The sequence below is a fragment of the Mandrillus leucophaeus genome, unplaced genomic scaffold (assembly GCF_000951045.1).
Source record: "Mandrillus leucophaeus isolate KB7577 unplaced genomic scaffold, Mleu.le_1.0 Scaffold250, whole genome shotgun sequence".
Lineage (NCBI taxonomy): Eukaryota > Metazoa > Chordata > Mammalia > Primates > Cercopithecidae > Mandrillus > Mandrillus leucophaeus.
Genome location: NW_012102588.1, coordinates 2,480,749 through 2,493,012, shown reverse-complemented (window position 1 = coordinate 2,493,012; position 12,264 = coordinate 2,480,749). Strand labels below are relative to the sequence as shown.

The 12,264-nt window shown below is 45.5% G+C and overlaps 1 protein-coding gene and 1 pseudogene across 1 annotated transcript in view; both read left to right on the top strand.

Annotated features, from left to right (window-relative positions):
• LOC105542127 overlaps positions 1–12,264 on the top strand; it is a 51,944-nt pseudogene that overhangs the window by 22,298 nt on the left and 17,382 nt on the right.
• The window catches only part of AZIN1 (antizyme inhibitor 1), an 87,855-nt gene continuing 87,464 nt past the window's right edge, over positions 11,874–12,264 (top strand). Inside the window, exon 1 of the mRNA XM_011983499.1 lies at positions 11,874–11,937. The gene's annotated coding sequence lies outside the window, so the exon portion shown is untranslated. The remainder of the gene's footprint in view (positions 11,938–12,264) is intronic.

Genomic DNA, 12,264 nt, shown 5'->3' with positions numbered 1-12,264 from the left:
GCTGGTCTTGAACTCCTGGGCTCAAGCAATCTTCCTGCCTGAGCCTCCTAAAGTGGTGGGATTACAGGCGTGAGCCATCATGTCCAACCTTATTTTATTTTTTGTAGAGATGGGGTCTTGCTTTGTTGCCCAGGCTAGTCTCAAATTCCTGTCAGCCCTCCTCCTTTATTTCAATCCACTTTACCCACCAAAAAGAGCTCAGCCTCCATCATGTGAGATGAAGAACCTATCTATGTCCCCAAGACCTCAGGGCTGAGGTGCTTCTGGTATCTGGTGTGCTGGCACTCCTCCCAAAGCCACCCATGTTTGCAAGAAGCAAAAGAAGCTTCTGGAATAAAGCAGTGATTCTTAGAGTCTCTCCTTTTATTTCAAAGTTAATGTAATATCTCCGCTGTACTCAGGGGGTGCAGACTTGGGTGGCTTGGGCTGAGACCGGCTGGCAAGAAACAGGAGCAGTGCTTCTGAAGAGGCTCAAGGTTGAGGCCTGTCCTGGAGAGCCGACTCCAGGAGCAGCATGCAGCTGGTCCCTTGTGCCCAGCCATCTTCCCCCATGGCCGTACCTGGGAAAAGTGCCTGAATGTGGTGGAAGAGTCGTCACTGAGAACGTAGACCCTCCTGGCTGTGGAGGAGTCACATCTAACCATGGCACAGGCACTGTGTCCTCGGCCTGAGGCTGGGCGCCTCAGTGATGCCTGCATTTCCACTGTGTTCAAGGGTCTCACTCACACTGTCTGGTGCAGGCCAGCATGGGTGCCTCAGTTACTTCAGTAGGTCCAGCGATAGATGGAGGCCTCGGCCATTGTGGGGCCTCCTGAGGCAATCAGGCCTCGCCCCACTGGAAGGCTTTTTGTTTGGGGCCCTTATACTGTAAGGTATTGCAGAGGAAAAGGGCTTAGTAATAGACAACGGCAACCAGGACTGACTCCTTAGGTCTGAATGAGTTCCCCTAGGGTTTCCTAACTTGATCCTAAGAAGGACCACTGCCCCCAAGAAAGAATGGAAATAAAAAGGGGAAAAGAAGAACGTAAAATCATGTTTGCTTGACTATAGGTTTACAAAAATCCCTGGAAGGATACATAAGAGACTAGTAACAGATCCGCCCACCTCAGCCTCCTGAGTAGCTGAGACTACAGGCGTGAGCCACCACGTCCAGCTAATTTTGGTATTTTTGTAGAGATGGGGTTTCCGCATGTTACCCAGTCTGGTCTTGAACTCTTGGGCTCAAGTGATCTGCTCATCTTGGCCTCCCAAGATGCTGGGATTACAGGTTTGAGCCACCAGGCCCAGCCAGAGGTTACCTTTTGCAAGTTGGGGTGGGAAATGGGTGGACGCAGGGTGGCTGAGAGGAACATTCTTTACTATCTCTCCTTATTCTTTCTTCATTTTTGAAGTACTCATAAAACTGAGTCAAAAAATAAAATTAAATTAAGATAACAGGAAATTTAAAGGCCATGTCTTCAAATAGTTTAGGAAGGCTGAGTAAGGGTGCCCTAGAGAAGAGGAAGGAGAGAGAAAGCAGCTACAGGCCCCATTCCCATGGCAAGGCTGAGGCTCCCGCAGCTTGACCACAAGAAGTAGGTACAGGAGGAACCAGCTGCCCTTCAGCTCTGTGGGCTTCACTATGCTATAATTCCAAGATGAAAAGAACGGTGACCTCATTTTGAACTTCAATCTAGTAAAATAGTTACAATTCTTGTCTCTGCTGCCTCTGAAATAGCTCTCGAACCTGGGCTTTCTTCACCTCTCACCTGGATTCCTCTGACAATCTTCAAACTAGTCTCCTTGTCCCAAGTTTCAAATCCATCCACCAGACTTTAAATTTCTTTTTCGAAATGAAAACCTGATCATGCCCCTCCAGGCCCCTTCCACACTTAAAACCCTTCAATAGTTGCCCATTGAGCTATGATGAAATCTCAGTTCTTCCTATGTCCTTTCAGGATCTGCCACTCTCCTACTTGCCTTTGCTTTACCCACACATGGCTGCTTGTGTTTTTCTGGGTGTCACGTCCTGCTGTGCTTTGAGGCTTTGCATATGCAGTTCCTTCTACATGAAGTCTGTTTTGTGTTTTGTCAGCCTGGAAAACTCCATTCTTCCTTCAGGATGTGGCTTACATGCCATCTCATCTCTGTGACCTTGCCCTGGACCCTGACCCCAGTCACCCAACACACTTTGAACATGTGCAGATTAACACTTATTGTACCCTATTCGCATTAGTTCTACACCTGTATTACACTTTCAGCCTCATGACAGACAGCAGGAGTTATGCCTTATCCATCTCTTTATTTCCAGTTTACAGAGAAAACTTGGGTGATAAATGGATGACCAGTTTGCTCTGGATTAAATGCTCAGGACCAGCACATAGCACACTGCTAAGGTACCCTGAGGTTAAGCTTGCCTTCCAGAATTCTGTAAACTTGGCTCTGTCCCTGTCTAAATAATAATGCCGTTTAAACACTACAATTGGCTCTGTCCCTGACTAAATAATGATTGGAGTTTAAACTCTAGCCAGATAAATCCTTTGCTCACTCTTTTTAAAAAAAAATGCTTAAGTATTTGAAGATGTGGCCTTATACCAAGGAGCACAAAAGTGGTATTATTCACTGTGTAAGTGCTTTGAAAGTCAGAAGGTATCACACTCCTTAGTAACACAGCACAGTGATACAGTAGCAACAGGTAGGGTCCAATAGCAACCATGTGTGGACAGACTCACTTTGGGGAAACGCCAAGGAGTAGAGTAATGGTGTTTTTAGTTCCAGCTCAGAAAGCCAAGTGTGGTGTTCACATAGTATGCCTCTCTGTAGGGTAGCTGTGGCAAATGTTATTGGATTTATGAACTGCTAAAAGATTAAACCCCACAGAACTTTTTACATACCATTTTTTGGTGATTTTTAAAAACTATAGTGAAACGTTCATAATTTACCATTTTAACCATTTTAAAGTGTACAATCCATTGGCATTAACATGACAATGTTGTGCAACTATTATCCATTTCCAAAACTTGTTCATTATCCCAGACAGACTCTATGCCCATTAAACAATAACTTCCCATTTCTCCTTTCCCTCTGGCCCCGGGTATCTGTTCTACTTTCCGTCTTTATGAATGTGCCTATTCTAGGTATCCCATACAAGTGGAATCATACAAAACTTGTGTTTCTGTGTCCGCCTTATTTCACTGAGCATTTTTTCAATGTTCATCCATGTTGTCTGTCACATGTATCAGTACTTTATTCTTGTTTACGGCCAAATAATATTCTGTTCTATGTGTATAGCACACTTGGTCAACCCATTTATCTATTGATAGACATTTGGGTTGTTTCTCAAAAACCTTTAGGCTATTGTGAATAATGTTGCTATGAACATGGGTGTACAATTTCTGAATACCTGCTTTCAATTCTTTTGGATATATATCTAGAAGTGGAATTGCTGAATCATATGGTAATTGTTTACCTTTTTGAAGAATAGCCAAACTGTTTCCCACAGTGACTGTAACCAGGTGGCATTTGAACCAGCAATGCACAAGTGTTTCGATTTCTCCACATTCTTGCCAATACTTGTTATTTTTCATTTTTTGATAACAGTCATCTTAACAGGTTTTATAGTTCTGATTTGAATTTCCCTGGTGACTAGTGATGTTAAACACCTTTTCATATGCTTATTGGCCATTTGTGTATCTTCTTTGAAGAAATGTCTATTCAAATTATTTGCCCATTTTTTTTTTCAGAGATGGGGTATTACACTGTCACCCAGGCTGGAGTGCAATGGCATGATCATAGATCACTACAACCTTGAATTCCTGGGCTCAAGTGATCCTCCCACCTTGGCCTCCCAAGTAACTGGGACTACAGGCATGCACCACCACACCCAACTACTTTGCCCTTTTTAAAAAAATTTCCAACTTCTACTTTAAGTTCAGGGGTACATGTGAAGGACACTTTGCCCATTTTTTAATCCAATTTTTTTTTTGTTGAATTGTAATTCCTTATATATTATGGATATTAATCCCTTATCAGATATAATATTTGCAAATATCTTTGCATAACTTTTTTTTTTGAGATGGAGCCTCACTCTGTTGCCCAGGCTGGAGTGCAGTGGCACAATCTTGACTCACTGCAACCTCCGCCTCCCAGGTTCAAGCGATTCTCCTGCCTCAGCCTCCCAAGTAGCTGGGATTACAGGTGTGTGCCAGCACACACAGCTAATTTTTATATTTTTAGTAGAGATGGGGTTTCGCCATGTTAGCCAGGCTAGTATCTAATTCCTGGCCTCAGGTGATCTGCCTGCCTCGGCCTTCCAAAGTGCTGAGATTACAGGCATGAGCCACCATGCCTGGCCGTGTCTGGCCTTTGCATAACTTTTTAAACATCGTCCAAAATAAAGTACTCATGTTATAATTAACAGCAATCAGAGTGGTGATGCTCAGCTTTTCAGATGCTAAAATGAAACCTATGCTGCCAGCTGGGAGACACCCTTCCTTCCTGTCAGTGTCTTAGAAATGGGGGTGAGCAAACAGCAGCAACAGGTGGCAAGAAGGAGAGTCCAGTAGGGTCAGTGTGGGAGCCAAAGGACGAACAGGGCTGAAGTCTCATTTCCAGAACAAGAAGGTCAAAGAACAAATCCTGGATTCTCCTGCCACCATGAATGTTGACTGAGAAGGCCATTCCTGCTTCTTCCTCTCAGTGATCAATTAGAGACATCAGTTACGGAATTACAACCTGGTTAGATCCTGTCCCCACCCTCTCTCCTCCCAATCTTTTTCCCTAACTGGGATTCGGCAGTTATTTCAGGCCAAGTTTTCTTTTCACTTTATTTCCAAGGGCTCCTTCAAGGCTGAAAACGAGATGGCAGTAAGATAGCTGAAAGTCCTCATCTCCCAAAAATAAAGCGCAGGGAAGGACATGGGTTCAGGGGTTGGTTGTAGCACCATGTTTGAGCCCAATCTTTGAAGCTGCTGGCTGTGTTGGAATCCTGGATCCCCTGTTTATGAGCCTGGTGATTGTGGGAAATCACGTCCCCTCTTTGTGCCTCATTTTCTTCGTCTGCCAATGGGGGATAATAATAGGATCTGCATCAGCTGGTTGAGGTGAGGATTAAATGAGGTAGTTCCCAGAATGTGCTTAGACCAGAGATGGCATATTGTAAGGGCTTAATAAGCATTAGCTATTATTATCCTCACTCCCTCCAAGTTCCCTCTTAAGCTCTGGAATTGGCATGTCCCTGTGGGGTCATTTGGGGAGTGACCCCAAATACTGCTCCTCTTATGGTGTTCTGCTGTGTGCCTTTCCAGGATGGCTGATGGCATGTTCTACGAATAGGCAATGACGCCACCAAAGGTATCTAGCACCCGTAGTTGATAACCTTAGAAACTGAGTCACAGCGCCCAGATTCAAAGCAAGTGAAGAGGGTGTCCCAGTGGAAGGTGAATCGTTCAGAGCCACCCTGTGGAGAATATCAACAGCACTCTGTGATATTATCCTTGACCACCTAAAATAGCAACATGCTCACCTGGGAACCTGATATAATTTCAGTGTTGCAGCCAAGAGCCAGTTATAGCAGCAGCAACCCAACCATGGATAGGGCTAGCATGCCCAGGAAGAGATGTTTGAACGAACACTCTGACTCACACTAGAACCACTATGGCAGAGAAACGAAGGATTAAGCAGCCTAGATTCCTACTCATCAGCTGCGTAACATGGGCAAGTTACTTCTGTGGGCCCCAATTTTTATCATCTATAAAATGGAGATAATAATGCTACCCACTTTGTGCCATTTTATGAGGATAAAAGAGTTAAGATGTGTATGGGACTTAGAACAATGCCTGGCATATAGTAAGTGCTCTCTTAAAAATGTATGTAATTTTCATCTACCCATTCAGATTAGTAAGAGAAAAAAACAAGGTTTTAAAAATGTATGTAATGCTCTAGGTTCCTCCACTGCCAAACACACAGTGATGAAAGAGAAATGTAACTATCAGGCAGAGACAGACAGACAGGGCGACCCCAAATCCACCAAGCAGCCTGCCTGGCTGTGTGGTGAGGGAGAAGATAGCTTGGTGCCATGTCTTGGTGTTGGTGCTTAACCACAGTGGTTTCCCCCACAATCACCCAGAGACACCTGCAGCAGCAGTGCAGGCAGCAGGGCGAGGAAGGATAAGGAAGCCTTACTGGAGCTCTTTTGAGGGTAGGTATTGGGAGGTACCCAGGGGAAGGGCATTCATTCCATTCCAAACATCTTGAAGGAAGACAAGTTTACATTTGCATATAACTTAAGCAACATCAACTTCATTATTTTTTTCAAACAGCCTTTAGTACAGAGATTACATTAGAATAAATTATAAAACCCATCCGTGGCTCTCCACACCTCTGCAATTTCCAAACTGAGTTCATGTCAGGCAATCGCCAAGTGTGCTATCCTTTTATGCTCTAAGTAAGCACGCAGAGTCCGCTGCTAGTGACACCACTCAGTGTCCCACGAACACCTCCATGCGGCCCCGTGGTTTTGCAGTGGTGGTGAACTGCCAACTCTCAGATTTCAAACCCCTTTTGGTTTGGCATTTTGGCAGTTGTTCCCTTCCTGTCTCACTGGCATTTCCTGGTACCCACTCTCGCTAAATTCATCAGCTTGAAGCAGCAGTACAGTGTGAGGATGAAAAGCGCAGTGCTTGAGAATCAGAAGGAAGTTCAGACCTGTTTTCAGTGCTTACTGGCTTTGCTAGTTTAGGCAAATTCCTCCAACTCTCAAAGCCTTAGTGTCCCCATAATCAAAATCGGAATCACCTGCATCTTTCAGAACTGTCTCGGGGATTAGAGGCAACAAAGGAGAAGTGCTTAGCACATACCTGGCAGAGTGAGCGCTGGCTAAAATGGGAGCTATTATTAGCAAGCAGGGGACAGCAGATCTGAGCCCTGCAGCTGCTCTTTTGAATCCCCACCCCTCTTCTCTCCTTCCTCCCAGTCACCAGGTTGTAGGAGTAGAATAATTACTAATGTGTTGAAATCTGGGTGGGGCACAGGTATATTTAAAATTACAAACCATCTTGTGACTAACCATTTCAGCTGTGCAGACTGCAAAGCACCATGTGCCCTAGGAACTAATTATTGCTACTTTGTGAAGAAATTCGGGCTGGGGACTAGAATCCAGAGTGGATTCCTCCATGGCAGAGTCTCAGGTACTGTGTGTGATCTGGGGAAGAACTCTAACGGCACCACCCAGGGGAAGGGGAAGTCAGTTGTTCTCTGTTCTCTGTGTTCCAACTGGATCACTTGAGACGGCTGGGGACAGCTGAGCCAGAAACAGGAGGTACTAGGATTTGTTTTTGGCACCAGGGAAACCAGACTCTAAACTGATCATTATCCGCTCTTGCAAAATAAAACAACAAACAACAACAAGCAGAAAACAACCCCAGGTGTCTTTGGTCAGTATTATTAAACAGTGTGTTTTCTTCCTCTGAAGCAAGTTCACAGAAAGTTATTACAACAAGACTGCAGGGTATTTGGTGACCTTTTACAGAACTGGAATGAGCTCTACTTGTCTTCCAGGCAGAAACAAAGCAAAGAGATTTTTGAGTCCTCTAGTTCTAAAGGAAATAGACCTTTATCACTTTGAGGTCACCCTTCTCTCTCTTGTCTAGCTATGTTAATATCAAATGAAAGACACAAAAGGGTCAAATGTGTCCATGCTTATCTCTTAGTCAAATCCTGGCTTTCTTGGCTGAAAGCACGTTTTAAGCACAGGTTGCTTTCCACCAGTCTCGGGTGAACCAGATCTTTCTCCCAGGAGTTCCCTGGAACAGCTGTCCAAGAACCTCACCCTACAAAGTCCTTCTCACCAGGAAGTGTTAAGTTCCACCCACCTGGCTTTATGAAAGTTGATGTAATATGGCTGTGTCGTAGTTTTCGTGTTGCATTCGTCTAAACCAAACTGAAGCTTTCTGTTGAATGGGAGTGGGCAGAGTGAAAGGGAAATTGGGGAACTACAAAAAAAGCAAAATTCCCTGTGGCATTTCTTTTTTTTTTTTTAGGCAGTTTCACTCTTGTCGCCCAGGGTTGAGTGCAATGGTGCGATCTCAGCTCACTGCAACCTCTGCCTCGCGGGTTCAAGTGATTCTCCTGCCTCAGTCTCCTGAGTAGCTGGGACTACAGGCGTACGCCACCATGCCCGGCTAATTTTTGTATTCTTAGTAGAGATGGGGTTTCACCATGTGGGCCAGGTTGGTCTGGAACTCCTGACCTCAGTTCATCCACCCTCCTCGGCCTCCCAAAGTGCTGGGATTATAGGCGTGAGCCACCGCACCCAGCCCCCTGTGGCATTTGTAAGTGAGGCTGTAATATATACACACACAGAGATACATTATCTGCTCTAAAAACAAAACTTGTGATTTTTTTCATTCAGATCAACCTTTCTTGGAAAATTTCCTAACCCGTTTCTTTGGTATTGACTTTCCCCTCTTTTATTTCCCTTTCCCTTCATTGTTCCTAGGTCTTCTTTGCTCCTCTCCATGGACATTTTTGGAGGAAGGCAAATCAGCTCTACTTGTCAAATGCAAAGGCTGAATATGGGAGTAAAGAAGGTTGGATGAGCAAACCATGCCACAGCTTCAAATCTTGCAGAGTATTCTCTCTGACAACTAATGCCTCTGAACAGAGCTGTCTGGGAACATCAAGAGAAGTCTTAAGCCACTGGCTTGTGAACTCTTTTCATGCCTTTAATCCTCAAGCCTACACAGCCAGGACAATACTAAAGGGAGGGAGTGGGTCTACAGTTCAGAAGAGCTGCTGTGCCCAGACTCTAGTACAGCCCAGCTCTCCACAGGTCTCCTGGGGTGTTCCTGGAAGCAGCCCACTTGACCCAGCCCTCTCTGCTCTGTCCCTCCCTCAGTGGTCCTGGAATGCTGACATCCAGGCTACAGCAAGTAAAACACTGTGGGTAAGTGTAAGCAGATATGGTCCTTGGGCCTGCAGCTCCCTCAGTGACCAGACATCATGCCTCTGAGACTAATAGGACTGGAAAAAGAATAAAGGAAGGAGTCCCAGAGCCTCCCCACACATAAGTTCCAAGTTGGAAATCCACCATGCATGTTCTTTGTGAGTAGCAGCTTCTCTCCACAGAGTGGCTGGGCACATCCTTGATGATCTTTACCTTGAGGGGAGATTCATGAATCCCCTTGGTATACAGGGAGCAAATTTCCCTGGGGCTTCTCTTGGGTAACTCAGCTTTGGTATTGGAGGGGAACTGGAGCTTTGGAACAGGATGGTGGAACCATTCCCCCCAACTCCCCTCCACCAACACCATCTAACCCTGCCCAAGAAGGAAAAATCTTTCCTTTTCTTACATATGGGAGTCTTGGACAGAGAAATGGTTTCAGTTCATCTGGTTTTGTTTTGTGTTGTTTTTCCATGTGTGCATGAGAGCCACAAAAAAAAAAAAAAAAAAAAAAGAAAGAACAAAACCAGGAGTGTTCACTTTGTTGTTATTGCTACAGAGATGTTTATTCTAAAGTTAAATAAACGCATAAAGGCACTTCTCTAAATTTTTGCTCAGAGAACCAAACTTGAACTTCAATCAGTGAAGGAATCCTGGAATACTGTTAAGGGGAGAGGAGAATCCCCTCATATGCTCTCTCTTGCCCCTCTCCCCTAAGAGTTTTGATCTTTGCTGCCCAGTGTTCTCCACACACACACAACAAATAGACAATGTGTCCCAACCCAAGAAGCTGAAAGTCTTGTGAAGTTCAAACAGAAAATTGTCTTAATAGGCTGCACGTGGTGGCTCACGCCTATAATCCCAGCACTTTGAGAGGCCGTGAGGGTGGATCACTTGAGGTCAGGAGTTTGAGACCAGCCTGGCCAACATGGTGAAACCCAGTCTTTACTAAAAGTACAAAACTTAGCCAGGCATGGTGGCATGCACCTGTAATTCCAGCTCCTCAGGTGGCTGAGGCAAGAGAACTGCTTGAACGGGGAGGCAGAGGTTGCAGTGAACCAGGATTGCGCCACTGCACTCCAGCCTGGGCGACAGAATGAGACTCCCATCTCAAAAAAAAAAAAAAGAGAAGAAAAGAAAATTGTCTGAAGACTGCTGAGAAGAAACAGAGAGTAGCAAGGCTGCAGAGAGGCCAGAACTAATCAAACTGACAGTAGCTCCCATTGTTTCGCATGCAGCCACCATGTCCATGCTGTAAATGGATTATCCCAGTGGAATATCACAACACCCTAGGGAGGAGGTGCTACATTTATCCCCCCTTTTACAATTCATGAAACAGGCAGTGTAGGATGGGGGTCCGGTGCTCAGTTTCTAGCCTCACACAGCCAGGTGCACGTCCTGACTTTGGCAAATCAACTCTATCCTATGCCGCAGTTTTCTTCTCTAGAAATTGAGGATAGTAATAGAACCAAGAGTTTCTGTGAAGAGCAAATGAGATAAGAAACACAAAGTGCTTAGGGTAGTGCTGGGTACACAGTAAATTATATTTTATCATTATAATCTCATTCACTCAGTTGGGAGGCCATGGAACCAGGATTAGACCCACATCCAGCCACCAAGACCTCTGGCTCCCAGTTATGCAGTTGGATTCCAGGAAGCAAGGAGCCTCTGACAAAGCCCTGGAGGCACAGCCTTGCTTCTCTTGCTTCAGGTACCTGCTGCTCACACAGGTCTGGGTTTTCCCTCCACATGAAGGCTGGGCCAAGGCTCAGGTGCCTTCTGACATGCGTCCATCAGCAGTGAACCACAAACACATAGACAAAATCTGTGAGTTCCCATCTGTCTTTGCAGTGGCCAGTCTGTGACGCAAATCCCTGCTCCGAGAAGTGATTCTGGGAGGACTTCGCTGTACCTTTCAGCCCTGGTGTACTGCCAAGCACTGTGCTTGAGGCAGCCTCATTCTTGAGCCCTGGCCTTTTGGGCACCACTCTTTTCTATGAACAATTCAAAGAGCTCTTTCTTCAGCCCAGCCATGCATCAGCGAAGCACGACATGGGCTTGGCTTAGCATTCCCAATCAGTGGGACTGCTGGACTCCAATCACCAGTGAGGCTGGCCCTCCTCCCACTGGCAGCTCTTTCTGGGGTATTCCCCTGGCTGGTGAGTTCACCCTGGTAACAATTCCCAAGGGACCTCTGTGATTGTTGCTAGAGCAACCATCCCCCACTCCTACAGTCCACTGTCAGGCAGTGCCTCCCTCAGCTTAGGGAAACTAGGCCCCAGATTTAAGCCCATGTCACTGCTTAGTGGAGAGGATTGAGGGACATCAAGGAACTACTGCCCCCAATGTTTTCCCCACTGGTTAGCATTCAGTCTGAATCTTTTCATTACAGGCCTTCCTTTAGGTTATACTTAGCCTAAACCTGTGTCTCAGGTTGCCAGGACACACCTAGTTCATACCTGTTATCCTGGAATAACTGTTAATAGGGCCCCTTTCAGTCTCAAAAATGTCTTCATTTTTGTGATAAACTATATGGTCCTCCCAGCTTCAGTACATGTTGTCTCTGGGACGGTCCTGTTAAGATTCACATGGTACTTGGGCATTGGTATTTACTAGTTTAGTTAACTGAGGGCAGAAAAGTACTTATGGAGATTTGGAGGAATTGCTCTAGGTTTGTTAATCTGGTGTTGGGGTTGGGGAAGGTAGGGGACAGACTTCAGATTAACTAGGTTTAAGAAAAGACCTGAGGCTTCTGATATGGTTTGGCTGTGTCTATACCCAAAATCTAATCTTGAATTGTAATCTCAATAATACCCATAATCCCTACGTGTCAAGGGTGAGACCAGGTGGAGGTAATTGGATCATAGGGGCAGTTTCCCCCATGCTGTTCTTGTGATAGTGAGTCTCACGAGATCTGATGGTTTTATAAATGTCTGGCATTTCCCTGGCTTGCACTCCCTCTGTCCTGCTGCCCTGTGAAGAAGGTGCCTGCTTCTCTTTTGCCTTCTACCATGATTGTAAGTCTCCTGAGGCCTCCCTAGCAATGCAGAACCGTGAGTCACTTCAACCTCTTTCCTTTATAAATTACCCAGTCTCAGGTATTTCTTCATAGTAGTGTGAGAATGGACTAATACTAATACAGCTTCTATCCTCACCTCCTACACAAACCTCAGTCTGGTCAGGTGCCATCTTCTGTGTTTTCTTGTTTTTGGAGACGGAGTCTTGCTCTGACATCCAGGCTGGAATGCAGTGGTGTGATCTTGGCTCACTGCAACCTCCACCTTCTGGGTTCAAGCGATTCTCCTGCCTCAGCCTCCTGAGCAGCTGGGACTACAGGTGCACAC